Source organism: Neopsephotus bourkii, unplaced genomic scaffold, assembly GCF_033783945.1.
Source record: "Neopsephotus bourkii isolate Nb327-2 ecotype Australia unplaced genomic scaffold, CSIRO-AGI_Nbou_v1 NB_1508, whole genome shotgun sequence".
NCBI lineage: Eukaryota > Metazoa > Chordata > Aves > Psittaciformes > Psittacidae > Neopsephotus > Neopsephotus bourkii.
Window position 1 is genome coordinate 2,982,274 of NW_026901984.1, and position 14,017 is coordinate 2,996,290.

Sequence of the window (14,017 nt, forward strand, 5' to 3'; positions counted from 1 at the left end):
CAAAGGGTTGTGTGTATACTGAAGTTAAAAGCCACAATAAGCACCCTACCACATTAAGCTGATATTTATAAGCACAGAAGCACCTCAAGATCTGGAGGCATCCAGACGCTAGCTTCAAGACTGGTGTTTTCTAACCTTTACACTGAAGAACACCAGTCGTTAGTCAGTCTTGACTTATATGTTAAAGGCCAGGTTGGATAGAGCCTTGGGCAGCATGATATAGTGGGAAGTGTCCCTGCCTATGGCAGGGGGGTTAGAACTAGATAATCTTAAGATCCTTTCCAACCCTAACTATTCTATGATTCTGTGCTGGCTTTGCACTGAGCAAAACAAACAGCATCCTTGCCCTAAAGATTTTACAGTCTGCATTTCATCCTCATTCACAATGTGCTAAAAAACAGCTGTCAGAAATTCACAATTGGAATTGCTATTTTTCAATCCGTTCTTCATCCTCTTCCCCCAGTCCAACTAGAGCTACAAAAATTTAGTGGTTACACAGATTGCAGCATAATTATCATGACTAAGACATGGTTTTGAAATGTAAAGGAACAGAATTTCCAAGTTCCCTGCTTCACAAAGATAATTTTCACGTTGAACTGTTTCAAAGATACTGTTAAAAGTAGAGGGGGGAAATCCTGTATCCTCAATGCATTCATACATCTTCAAAACTCAACGTGACCATAGCTATAATTAATCTTTCTATATTCAGAATTAATTCCCTATGTTCTCTGTGTCTATTAAAGCTTGTCTTTAGTTTTATATATTATACTTGCCTCCCTCTCAAAGTGGGAAGATTTATTATAGTCACTTGTTGAAAGATTTTCATTGTTCAGGCTATTAGTTTGATTCATCCTCAAGTTTTTAAAGGTCAGCTGCAAATCCACAAACAGCTTGACAAACAACCAACCTTTGTAGATGATTATCAAATTTACATGCTATTATATCATTCTCATACTCTTGTAATTTGTAGCAATTTAGTTCATGGCATGTCATTTACAGATACATAGGTCCTGAATTATTCATGGCTTCAAACCACCAATAAACTGTTCAGAACTATCCTCCTTCCTTGGGTACCTGTTCCCTTTTAAATAATTTCAATTTCAGATAATGTATTTAGAATTTAAACTGATAACCAAGATCACATCTGAATTTGAGTGTTTCTCAATTATACGATCTCCAATGAAGCAGTTCAACAAAAGGTGTTCTACCTATGTTGTCTATATTGACCATGTACCTAGTTATTTATATATTGATCATGTTTTATTTAGATCTAGAAGAAATGAGTTCAGCAGTATTGCAGCATTATAGTGGATTTAATTGTCTTCTATGTGTGTGTGTAAACACATACACACCCTAAAAGCAAAGACACTGTTTCCCAGCCAATAGCCATTTAACATAACAGTTGGGCTCTTGGTACGACTGGTGATCAGCAGATGACAGGAGGAAAATTGGTGTCAAAGACCCCATGAGAATTTTCAGCTTATATTTCATAAAAATTTAAGTTTAATTAAGGAAGAAAGAGATGTGACAGTGGTGAAAAAGATGGCTCCGTGACACGTCTGTATGTCTGATCCCAACATGAGTCATTTGCCCTGCTTTGAGTACTCTACAATAAGTAGCTCATTCTTCATTTTCAAGCATTTTCAATAGGAAAGCAGTAATCTTTTGTCTATATACATTGTCTGTGAAAAAGAAAGACAAAACAAGATTTTACTTCTTTGATATATGAAGTGGCAGAAGTAAGAGAATATATACATGCTTGCTAGAAAGGCCCACGTAAGAGTAAACTAATCTAAAGATGCATAAAGGTACCATCTAAAGACAGCTTTACCTCTTAATGAGGATGAAATCAGTTGACTGATATTCAGGATATTTACAAGTAACAGTTAACTCATGGTTACTCAGTTTTATGTTGTTTGTGTTTTGTTTTTTTTTCTTTTATTTTCAAAATGGAGGACCCTAGACCTGTACAATGATTACTCTTTCTCATAATACTTGCTTTTTTTTTTCAGAAGTCACTTAACTTGTTTCTCAGTGTTGCTGTATGGTTTGTTGATCTTGGTTACTGTATACTTATGGTTGACATTGACTACTTCAGAATCCTTGGAAATTGCTGTATTTCTTCAGTATAAGATTGATTTCCCTAGACATTGCAATCTCAAAAAAAAAAAAAAAGCCCAAAACATGAAAATATCTGAAATATCCACAAAGGTTCTACCAGCAAAAAGATCAGACTGTTTTTTCAAAGTTAAGTAACAGAAATGCATATGAACTCTATTCAATGAAGATTTCAATGAAGATTTTGAACACTAAAAGACATTGACAAAGACATGCCAATAAATGGCACCTTTTCAAGCATCCTTCACATTACCCTTATCTGAAGCAATTCATTACTTCCAAAAGAAACACCCCTGCAGAATTTCCTTGAAGGTTCATGAAAACTACTGTACACATCATTGACCTTCTCATAGGTTTATATGTGCTTGCAAGTACTCTACCACATCGCCAAAAGCTAGGCTGTTCTGAAACAAAAGGAGAGAGGGTGGAGAATAGAATAAAATACATAAATATTACCACAGTTCATATGCTATTGTTTGTAAGAAAGCCCATTTTATGCAGAGAAATCGATTCCCACCTTTGAGACCCTCAGGAAAGGAACACAAAAATGACTTGAATTTATAAATTTACTAACATACATTATCTCATATCTCCACTTTAAATAGTAGGCTTTAATCTTATTCATTTTGCAGCAATCCGAGCACATACTCTCCACGTATGATTACAGCATAGCAGCTTTTATGGAAAACAGAAATTTGTTCTCATTTGCACTAGGAATATTTAATAACAAAAGGTAATCTCAAAGTTCTTTAATTTCATCCACCGCAAGCATTACCTTCCAATATTGATTACATTTATAAGAAATTCTTGGCACTACCACTTTTTATCCCAGTGCTCCTAATTGCTTCTGTTAATATTAATTTAAAAAAATAAAAATAATGTATTGTCATGGGGTTTTGATTTGTCACTTTTCTACATGTCAGAAAGAGACCAGCTTACTCGATGTTAACAAGTTAGCACTGATGCCAGTTATAGGCAAAGATTACAGAGACACATTTAACCCTGGTCTAGCTATTAGATGATGCCTTTAATACCTGGTAACATGATGCTAAAGTTGAGCAAGGGCTTCTGAAAGCTGTCACTTGCCTTCAGTTTTCTTTCACCATAAACTCTAACAACAGAGGAGCTGATTGTCAAAAAAACAAAAATAGCTGTGATCCTATTTACATTCACATTCTAGGCTTTCCATCTGGAATATCTGTCTGTAACTCCAGCCTGAGAAGAAATCAGCATCTCATGGGAGATGTAGCATAGCCAAGGAGCCAAAAGTGTAATAAACACTTGAATTAGCCTTCAAGAAAACATATAATGTTTTCAGATATTAAAAGTTTGGGATTGTGATATTATTTCTTTTATTCTTTTGCACTAAGGAGTCAAGAGTGAAGTGGGAAAAAGGACAAATTTTCTAAAAACCTCTTCATGTAGGTCAGCTGGTTAAGGATACTCTTATTATTATACTTCTTTATTAGAGGAGAAATACCTTGAGTTGTGTTTTCAAATGTAGCAAATGTTGGCAGAATATTCTTGGCTAGGCGCTAAGATTATTAATGATAAAAATTTATCCTGAGGCTCAGGCAAGTATCTGCATATATTTAAAGCTTACTGCTGTTTCAGAAATTGGCAGTCCTGAGATGCAGCTAAATAAGAACTATCACTTTCCTTCAGTTCTTTCATTACTAGACTCTCCAGTTCCATTTCTTCAAGGCTTTTAAACCGTCTGCTCTCTGCACATTTTGTTATGTTCTTTTGAGAGGGTACCCTAGAAAGGCAGCATAATTATTATAACTGCCCCATATATCCCTCCCACCTCCCTTAAAATAATTATAATAATGACAATAACAACAATAATATCTCTGAAATGCAAAGAGCACAACTTTAAGGGAAGAGGTCGCCTTGGAGCTCTGTACTGAGAAATATGCCATTTCTGAAAAGCCCCATTATACCATTTGTGTGCAAAGTGCTGCCACACAACTGTCCTACCCACTGTTCTGCTGTTCCAATTTCACAACCTGCCTTTTTTCCCCTTTCCTTTTTCCCTGCAAAATCAGTAGAACTAATAGAGAGAGCACTCCTGGCTCAGACACAAGAAAGTTATCATGATCTTAATGCGTTATGCTGCCAAGCTGAAGTAGCCATCTGCCTGCATGCTTTTAGCCCAGTTCAATTACAAAATAACACATTTTAGCTTAATCTAAGAATATTAATGTAAGAACTAAATGTGAGATAACATGACTTAGCTCAAATCTGAAACTAAACTGCATTATCTCTAAATTTGACAGGCAAAGCATGCACCCAACTAATAGATAGCAAAGGTTAGCTGAATGGAGGAAACCTGTTAAGCCATTACAACTTAATCATACTAATGAAAGGTTTAATCTAATGCACTTTACAGCATTATCTGCTGCCATAAGTACAGTTTAAGTTGCATTCATGAACAGTTACTCCAGCTCAGATGAGGCACAATAATTCACAAAGCTGTGCCATTCATCCATGATGCTTGATAGTTCATGTAACATTTGTATATAAAAACTAGACAGATTTTGTTCTAGAATAAGTCAAACAAACCTGAACAAACATATATAGCTTTCAAACACAGATTACCCCCCTTTTTTGAGGAAGCTACTAATCTATGGTTAGTAGACATATCTAGCTTACAGAAGATTAATTTAGTCTTTGAAACGCAGATCCTGTTTACAGAGCAAATAAAAATAAAAACTACATTCATTTTCACTGTACTTAGTTCATGGCTCCAGAATCACACCCAGTGTTTTATAAGGTTGCGAGGGATTGCCATCACACGCAGAGACCATACATTAACTAGCTACATATCAATACATACATACATACATACATACAGGTGACTATTCAGCTTTTAAATGAAAGCAATATCTGTAAAAGAATTACCACTTTCATTTTACACATAACCATACTTAATAAAATTTGTATCTCAGCACACAATGAGCATAACACATTGCTCTGTGCAAAATGATCACATCAGAGTTTTAATCTGAACTCTAAAATACAAGAAAAAGGCAGCTCCTGTAATACTAAGCTGCTGTGCCTTAGAAATAATTACATTTCTTTCAAGTGGTTGCTATTTGCTCAGATATGTTGTCTGTACTTACACAGCTGAAAGTTTCCAACAATACTGTATTCATCTTGTTGCAATGAAAGCCACCACAACCAATTCTAGCTTTCTGGTTGCTTAATATGGCAAGACTTAGTTTATTTTTATATTAATGGTAATATTCTTGACCAAGCCTATCCTATGCTTACTACACAGGCTTCAACAGAAGTACAAAGATAACTCTGGTCCATTATGCCAAAGTGATTCAGAGCCAAATTATGATGAATTATCAGGCAGTGGGAGTTAAAGAAGAGCCAAGGCTTCTGTTCAGAATGAATACTAATAAGGCTAGAAACAACCAACCCAAATTACTACACTTGCACAAAAGTCCACTGACAGAGAATCCAGACAACAGCATAAAATAATGCATCTGTGTGCCCATACCTTTCCATAACAATGTGTAGTTACCACTTACAGTAGTAGCATTAGCTTCACAATTTTCCCCACAGAAAAGAAAAGAGGTAAAAAAATAAACCCAAAACCAATCAACCCAAAACAAACCCCAAACTTATATATGTATGGATAGCCAAGAGCATTCGCTCTTCCACCATGGGGTGTTTGCCTTTAATAAATTGTTTTCATTCTGATTTTGAAGTAAAGATAGATGCAGCTGTACCAAACTTCTAATGCACTTATTCTGACCTTCTGACTCTTACTGAACCAAAACACAGTTTCTAATCATGAATATTCAGGTTACTAACAGGTGTTTTCTGCAGCAGAAGCTATTCTGCCATTCCTCTTTCTTCTGCTATACATAATAATTCTGCAACTTTATTTCACTGTTTCCTCTTTTGCCTTTCAATTGCAATTTAAATGGTACAGTAGGAAAACAGGATGATAAGCAGTGCTTTTGCTAAGTGTTCTCTTTCTGCATAAAACTTACAAGTTCTGGATTCAGCTCACTAAGCACTCCTAACAATTAAAGCATAACAAATGAAAACTGCAGAGAAAGATGCTGTTATAAAACAATTATTCAGTATTAGTAGTGTGTGCAAAATTATAAACAAGCTTTTGTGTTATTTATTCTTTTATTTACACATCATAGCGGGGAACTTGCATGCTGTATTATTCCATATCATAAAGTTTAAAGTTATAGCCTCTATTTCTCACATTAATCGCCCAATTAAGAGCTCACAGGCTGGCTTCGTATTACCTGATCTACAGTGAAGAGCCGACTGTTTCATATTGAGTTCAGAACTGAAAACACCACTTGGGCAACTGCATGGACAAGTATAGCTGCTTTGCTTTCAAAAAGTAAGCAGTCCCCAAAGACGACAGGGGGAGTGTCATGAGGATGGAGCCAGGCTCTTCTCAGTGGCAAACAATGATAGGACAATGGGCAGTGGGTACAAACTGGAACACAAGAGGTTCCACTTAAACTTGAGAAGAAACTTCTTCTCAGTGAGGCTAACAGAACACTGGAACAGGCTGCCCAGGGAGGTTGTGGAGTCTCCTTCCCTGGAGACATTCAAAACCCACCTGGACACATTCCTGTGTAAACTTATCTAGGTGTTCCTGCTCCAGCAGGGGGACTGGACTAGATGATCTTTTGAGGTCCCTTCCAGTCTCTAGCATACTGTGTGATACTGTGTGACAGAAGTACATCAGGCAATGTCAGTATCTTGTTCAGCTAAGAGAGAAAACACCCAGGCATGATTTTCATTCCCCAGTGCATATGAAAACAGTTCAATACCCAGTGTTAACTGTGAACTATTGTAAGACTGATGGTATGTAGTATATGTGGACTTTTCCAATTAATTGATTAAAACTTTACCATTTATCTCCATGACTTCTCTTGGTCTAATTATGTGAAACATTTTACAATGCAGTACTCTTTCCAAAGCTGAAAGTTTAATCTAAGTAATGAGCAGCATTAATCACAATCCATTGGGGACAGTCAAGTTTCAGACAATGGAACAAATTTAAGTTTGCTTAATGAGCACTTCTGATGAGCATGAATGATTTTCTTCTTAGGTACAAGATCACCAGATATGAGAATCCATTATATATATATATATATCAATGTGAGAGGCCTTTTGCTACCAGACGTCTTCAACTCAAAACCAAAAGAAAAGTGTACCAGAGATGGACAAGAAGATACCCATTGAGATCTATGAAAACATTGCCATGGTGTGCAGCTTGAACTGAAATTGGCCAGAGATGTAAAAAAACTACAAGAAAGGGTTCTTGAGGTATGTAAACATGCAGAAACAAAAAGAAAATATTGGCCTGCTGTTAAGCAAGAGAGGTGAATTAGTCACCACCAACACTGAAAAGGCTGAGGTTCAACACTTTCTTCACCTCTGTGTTTACTTGCATTGCTGGGCCTAGACCTTGGGAACAAAAATCCAGGAAGGAGGAGTTGGTATGTGAACTATTACAGGAGCTTGACCCCTACAAATTAGTAGTCCCCGACAGTATCCACCCAAGGGTGTTAAAAGAGCTGGTTGATGTCATTGCAAGACTGCTCTTGATAATCTCTGGGAAGCTGTGGAGACGAGGGGACATCCAGAACACTGGAAGGTGGCTAATGTCACCCCCATCTACAAAGATGGTTCAAAGGAGTGTCCAGGAAATTATAGGCCCTTCAGTTTTACTTCAGTCTTTGTTATGCAGTTATGGAACTAATCGTCCTTGGGGCTATAACAAGTCAAATAAAGCATATGATTGGGAAAAGCTAGCATGAATTCAGCAGGGGCAAAATGCCTGACAAATCTTATTGCCTCCTATGACAAAGTAACCTGCTTGGTGAATGCAGGATAAGAGGTGGATATTGTCTACCTGGATTTCTCCAAGGCTTTCAGTATGGTTTCCCACAGCATACTCTTAGAGGAACTGATGTGTTATGATCTGGACAAGTGGTCTATGCAGTGGCTGGGGACTTGGCTGACTGGCCACACTCAGAGGATGGTGGTAAATGGCTCTCAGCTTGTCACAAGTGAAGTCCTCCAGGAATCAATATGAGGCCCAACACGTTTAATATCTTCATAAGTGATCTGGAAGATGGGATCAAGTGTACCCTCTGCAAGTTTTCCAGTGATACAAAACTGAGTGTGGAAGTGGACACTTTAGATGGGAGAGCCACCCTGCAGGAAGACCTGCAACTAAGAGAAGTGTAAGTTCAACCAAGACAAGTGTAAAGTCTTGCAACAGGGAAAATGTAATCCAGGAGTATAGTACAGACTGGAATTTACCTGGCTGGGAGCAGCTCTCTGGAAAGGGATCTGAAGGTCAAGATGAATAACAGTGTGCTGCTCTGCAAAGGTGGCCAAAAAAGATGCTAGGTTACATCAAGTGCACCACCAGCACAGACTGAGTAGTCATTACCCTATTCTACTCACTGCTTGTCAAGCCACACCTGGAATACTGTGTTCAGTTTTGGTCCCTGCTCTACAAAATGATGTGGACAGGCTGGAGATGGTCCAGAGAAAGTCCACAAAAATGGTCAGAGAACTGGGTAGCCTGCCATGTGAGGAAAGCCTGAGAGAACCAGGTTTCTTCTGCCTTGGAGAAAAAAGGCTCAGAGGGAGCCCAGGAAAGAAAGCTCAGGGGGAACTTCTCACCATGTTCCTGTATTTAAAGGGTACTTACAAAGAAGATGGAGACTCTTTTTTTCAAGGAGTCACATAGAAAAGATGAGGGGTAATGGGTGCAAGTCACTCCTGGGGAGATTCCAGTTGGATAACAAGAGCAAAATTTTTCATAATACAAGCAATAAACCACTGAAACAATATTCCCAGGCAAGTGGTGGACTCCCCAGCATTGGACATATCTATGATTCATCTGGGCAGGGTGCTGGGCCATCTTGTCTAGGCTGTGCTTCTGACTAGAAAGGTTGCATCAGATGATCCTTGAGGTGCCTTCTAACCTGGTATCCTACAATTCTATGAACCAATTCTACAAAGGCAGAAAAAAAATTAGCCTTCAAACATAGCTGTTGTATGCCAAATGCATCTGCATAATTTACAATTTAATTTACAATTCTAATATACTAAAATTGGCCAAATTACATTCCATCTTATCAAAAATGGTGTTTTTTTGGTTTATGAAAGCATGGCTGACCTTAGGTTAAGTAGAGCAGCTGCATTTCTTATTGAATGCTCCAGACAGAATGGATGTCCTGGCAGCATCAGCACTAGCTTGACATTCAGTGAAGTCATTAAAATAGACCATATCTCATATAGTTTACAAACATCCAACATTCATCTTGAAGAGTACGTATTTTTAATGCCAGTCTACTTTTTCCATCTTACAAGTTTTATGGACTTTACCAGTAAATTTGCCATTTCTTAATTCGGTGTCTACCCGCAGCACTGTTTGCTCCCGTAGAAGCTTTACACAGTATCTGCAGTAACTGAAGCTTAAAAGCACGTATGTATGGGGTGGGGGATGGACTCTTAAACATATCCCAAATAAGGACCATCTTTATGCTTCTTATGCTTTCAATGGTTAATAATATTGTACAATACAGTAGCTTTTCCTAAAAGTTCCTTCTATCCCCAAACAAAATCTTAAATATATGTTCATGCATATGCATATGTAACTTTGCACTTTTTCTGAATTCAACCTCTTAAAGCCATATTCATAGGTTGCAGAATATGTGGATTGATCTTTCCAAACCCTTGATTACACAAATTCTTCAGTGACAGCTGCTGGATACTCAACAGTTTAGTGGAGGAAAGTAAGTAAGCTATCTTCAACACCTAAATACAAATTAAAGTCAGGGTTTGAACGTAGTTGTAACACATATCAGTCTTTTAAGCCCTGGAAGGCTGAGTGGACATTAAGCAAGAAACCATCTCATACACACTTAAGAATAATAAAACAAAACAGAGGCTTCTTACAGACAGAATACGTGTTTCCAAAAGATAGAATAAAGAGTAAAAGTAAACCACAACACTTGTTCTGGTAGCATTAAAAAAAAAAAAAAAAAAAAAAAGACAAAACTGTCATAATCCAATTCTAACTTAATTATTTTACTAACTTACAGAAAATATTATTACAAAATGTAGTATTCAATCAATATATGCTCCTGTAAAATAAAAGCAATCATAGTAAGAACCAAAGCATTTTCACAAGAAGCAAAACATTGGTGTAAAGTTGACACAGGTATGGTATGTCTAGTAAATGTGGTAATGTGTATTTACAAATAGCAGCCATGAAAAGGAAGTTTTCAGCAAATCTAGAAACTAATTCTCATGTCCTTCAAAAGAGAAACAACACCTTTCAGCTCTCAAACATTTTTAATGGGACTAAAAGTACCTGAACACTTTGTCCAGAAGTTGGAATTCAGGCCAAATTTACTGCATAGTTGTGTTACAATCTGTGTTATCCCTTAATTTTTCTATATTCCTCCTTGAGAATCTTTCAGTCACTTTTAACTGAGGAAGGTTTCTATTAAATATACACAGTTCCTTAAACAGTTAACATATTTATAGGGTTTTAGCTATAAGACACAATATTATTCTTTCCAAATGCCTTTTCAATTAAATCCCTCATGCCAAATAAGTCACATTAAGAAGACCACTCTACAAAGTGATCAATGACATACTTAATAAAGACATTTAAAGTTGATTTCACTTGAAAACAGTTGTCACATTTTATATTTATTGTCTACAGATGATTTCCACATCAGGTGTCCTCGGCTTTCAAGTGTAATTACTTTTCTGTTACAGCTAATAACTTTAAGCTACCCAATTCAAACTGAATCTAAAGGGTATCTTCTCCTGGACTTAGAAGATAAAGCTATGTAACATTTAAAACCTTGGGAAATAATACAGCAGCTTTTTTTTTTTTTTTTAATTTATAGCTGTCTGCTGGATAAGGCATCGGCATTTAGGAGATTTACATCAGAAAAGATATACAGAGGAAGGACAAAAATTTGCTTCTTCCATTAAATGAAATAAACTGATGAATAATAATTTTTGTTTCACCCTTGATTTAATGTTTTTTCTGTTCTATAAGGTAGCCTACTAAGCAGGACAAGTTTAAATATATATACATATATATATATATATATATGCACACACACACACACACACACACACCCGTCACCCTTTTAGCCAGGGCTAAATAGAGCTAGGATGTTTCAAAAAGAGCAGCAAGTTACAGTGGTCATTTAAAGGATAAAATTCTTTCATTCTAGCCATAACTAGCTTTCTGAAGACTGGTTGTAGAGCATGATACAGGTTTTCCAATGTTTTGAAAATATTATGCAAAAGCCATGTTTTATGCATCCAGCTTTTCACTAGTTCTATTGCAGAGTATACCAAGTCAACAAGGGGGTTGAACTAGATCTGCCTAATACCTTTTTTCCTCCTACAGTAAGTTCCTGGAAACAACCAAAAGGCTTTAAAATAAAATTTAAAAACCAACATATTTCACTAAATTATTCTAGAATAAATACCTCTGCAAAATAACCTAAGCAACTAAGATAGACAGCAATAGTAAGATTTTATATGCACGTCCTCCCTCTATCCACTGTAAATAGGGCCTTGCTAATAGTGACTTGAGTTACAACAAGACCTCACAAGGTCCATCTAGATTTTATTAGACCTGAGGATTCTTCACCTACTCCCAGTCCCTGTGCTTACTGGCTCATACATACAAACCAAGACCAAAACCAAGACAAAATCCCCAGAGATGCACAGTGACCTACAGAAAGCTCTTTTCAAGGACAGCCTTTGCTCAAAATTTTTGCAGGGTGAGATTCAGGACTTTATCCACATAGCTTAATATTTTAAATATTGAAAGCCTGTCCTTTACTGCTAAAAGTGTTTCATAAAGAAACAGTTAACTACCTAGATCATAGAAGAAATCACTCAGCTTTCAGGAAAAGAAGTCCCTATTTCCCTCCCCAGCACCACAAATAGAGCTGAATACTTGCAGTATTTCTACTGATCTCAACAAGACTTACTTTCCTTCATTTACACAGAGCATTAAGTCCTTTCCTTTAGGAATGTGATGTCTGACTAGATACTGATGCATTAAGCTATTTATGTCTCAAAGCATACAGATAAGCATTACAGCATTTGAGTTTCTGTGTTTTTATCTATTCACAACCTATAGGCTGCAGGTAGCTACATCCAGCCTGAACCAATTCTGCTTTAAAACCTACCTGCTTTCTCTTCATCTCACATCTTTACATGTCACAGTTAAGTGAACTAACACATGAAGTGGAGACAAAACTATCCATTTTTTTACAGATGCAAAAGTATGAAGGCATAGGACCTATAACATAGGTCAATCCTAGGGAGATGCCCTGATGGAAGCTGAAGTTGAACCTCCCATCTCATGGGTAGAGTGGAGGTCACAGGTGAGGCTTGTCAGGGCCATTAATGCCCATTAGTGCTCTCACAGCACTCATCTTCAGCTGCATATCTATTGAGCAAAGGGTTTTTTTCACCAGAGAGTTTGTATAAAGCATACTTTCGGGTTGCCTTCTTACAAAATTATTTTCCTTAATTTGTAATTTCCTATCTTGGATCAAGTGGAAAAATTACTTTCTGCTAAAGTAAAAAAATGTCCCTAAGTATTTTACATCTTTATCATCCATAGAATGATAGAAACCTTATTGCTTTCCAGAAAAAAAAATGGTAACTGAAACAGAAATTAAATTTACCACAGCAGTTATAATGTAATGACACAGTGTAATAAATTTTAAATGCTACACAAAGCAGCTCTGGTCATTAGAATAATTTTTCATAGCTTTAATTGCATTTTTTTTTTCATTTAGCGCAGGTCATCATAACAGCTATCTACCTTTTTCTCAAATTTGCTGCTTCTACTGAAAATGGATGGCTCAGAGTTGAGGTAGGACTTCATTTACCTTCTGGGTTGATCAGCTGCTCCTCCATGTGTTCCTGAGTCACAGCAGACATGTGCATGTCCCTCACTAGGTATTTCCAAATGAAATGAAAGAGAAGAAAACACCAAGAAATCAAAGTTTTATATGCATTTTGGTTAGCCTGAAAATCATTACTAAGCTTCCTGTTCTGTTGTTTCCTGCTCTATCAGGGTAAGTGCTTTACAGCTGGTGAATTTATGAATGATAACCTTGCTATTCTTCATGACAACTGTTAGTAAAAAGTCACTTGAGCTTTGAAAATATTGCTGTTTCCTTTCCTCTACTGCAACATAATCAACCAATGCAACATGCAACATACAAATGTTTCTTTCTTGTTAGGTAGTTGAAATCAAAATGGTATTTGGTTTACAATGTAATTCCTAGATGAAAGGTTATTCTACCCATTTTCCTGTAAGAGACAAAGGTGCTTTCATGGATTATGTACTAAATTTTGATTAAGTTTATTTTCAAACAAAGAAGAAAAGCACAAGCAAGAAGTACGAGACTGTAACTGTGAAAGTGGAGTCTCTGTATACATCATATTGAAATTACTGCACTAAGACAGTGTGCTGATATAAACCTAGGTTCTGTATAGTCTCTGTGTCTTCATTTATTTTATCTGCCTTGCAATACAAGCAAGAAAAGGGGCAAACTGTCATAGAATCATAGAACAGTTAGGGTTGGAAAGGACCTTAAGATCATCAAGTTCCAACCCCCCTGCCATGGGCAGGGACACCTCGCTCTAAACCATATCACCCAAAGCCTCGTCCAACCTGGCCTTGAACACTGCCAGGGATGGATCATTCACAACCTCCCTGGACAACCTATTCCAGTGCCTCACCAACCTAACAGGAAAGAATTTCCTCCTTATATCCTATCTAAACTTCCCCTGTTTAAGTTTTAACCCATTACCCCTTGTCCTACCA

The 14,017-nt window shown here is 36.9% G+C and overlaps 1 long non-coding RNA gene across 1 annotated transcript in view; it reads right to left on the reverse strand.

Annotated features, from left to right (window-relative positions):
- Positions 1-1,372: 1,372 nt before the first annotated feature.
- The window catches only part of LOC133221028 (uncharacterized), a 50,455-nt gene continuing 37,810 nt past the window's right edge, over positions 1,373-14,017 (reverse strand). Inside the window, exon 4 of the long non-coding RNA XR_009727863.1 lies at positions 1,373-1,682. This is a non-coding gene — a long non-coding RNA (uncharacterized LOC133221028). The remainder of the gene's footprint in view (positions 1,683-14,017) is intronic.